General features: G+C 48.1%; 1 non-coding gene across 1 annotated transcript; it reads left to right on the top strand.

Annotated features, from left to right (window-relative positions):
* Positions 1-272: 272 nt before the first annotated feature.
* LOC125096531 (U4 spliceosomal RNA) lies at positions 273-418 on the top strand. The gene has a single exon (XR_007126221.1). It is a non-coding gene; the product is annotated as a U4 spliceosomal RNA (small nuclear RNA).
* The last annotated feature ends 488 nt before the right edge of the window (positions 419-906 follow it).

Here is a 906-nt window from a genome sequence, read left to right as displayed (position 1 = left end):
TTTTTTTTTGCATAAGGATCATAGTAGAGAGGATCTCTGTCTTAGTTATCCATTGCTGCATTACAAATTAAGTCCAACTTAATAGGAGAACAACACACCTTGATTATCCCCCAATGCCTGTGGTCAGGAGTCTGGGCCTTGCGGAGCTGGGTTCCCTGACAGCCCTATTCCAGGCCTCCCACCGAGGGGCCCAGAGCCCCACCACCTTAGCAGCACAACAGGTATTTCAGTATTGAACTTATAAAGAAAATCATATTAATTCATGAAATATGAGCTTTGTGCAGTGGCAGTATTGTAGCCAAAGACGTTTACCTGAGGTGCCATTATTGCTAATTGAAAACTTTTCCTAACTCATGAAATGTGTTTGAGGGCCTTGTGGTTCTTTCCTGTTCTTCTATTTTGGGGTTTTGCCTACGATTTCTAGAATGTGTCAGTGTGACCGTGTTCCCCATCTTCCCAAGGGCTCCTCACGCCAGCCCTGCAGCCTCAACATGCTTGTGTTAATCCAGCTCTCACGAGGGCTGGAGGCTTGTGTTGCAGTGCTAGGTCTTCTTGGCAGAGCTCCTTGTGTGTTTGGAATCAGTCACAGTAGGGGCTGGAGAAGCTGTTACACAATTTCTTGGCAGTGAGTGTCTTCATTAGTGATCTGCATAATCAGGCATGGTGGCACAGGGTGGGGGGACTGTGGCTTGGACTTTGCATTAAGGCAAAAGCTGAGAACGAAATAGAAGAGCCACTATATGGAAACCCAGAAGCTAGCCATGCAGAAGCAATACCCTTTACCTGGGATCTTGGTCACTGGGGCTCTCCTGGCCTCTGCTCCTTCCCTCCCTCTCCAGGGACCAAGGTCTTTGGACTTCCACCCACAGGAGAAGCTCCTGAGAACTCCTCCAAGTTCCTAGCAAG

The sequence above is a fragment of the Lutra lutra genome, chromosome 3, assembly GCF_902655055.1.
Source record: "Lutra lutra chromosome 3, mLutLut1.2, whole genome shotgun sequence".
Classification (NCBI taxonomy): domain Eukaryota; kingdom Metazoa; phylum Chordata; class Mammalia; order Carnivora; family Mustelidae; genus Lutra; species Lutra lutra.
The sequence above is the reverse complement of the archived record's forward strand: the minus strand, read 5'-3'. Positions and strand labels throughout refer to the sequence as shown.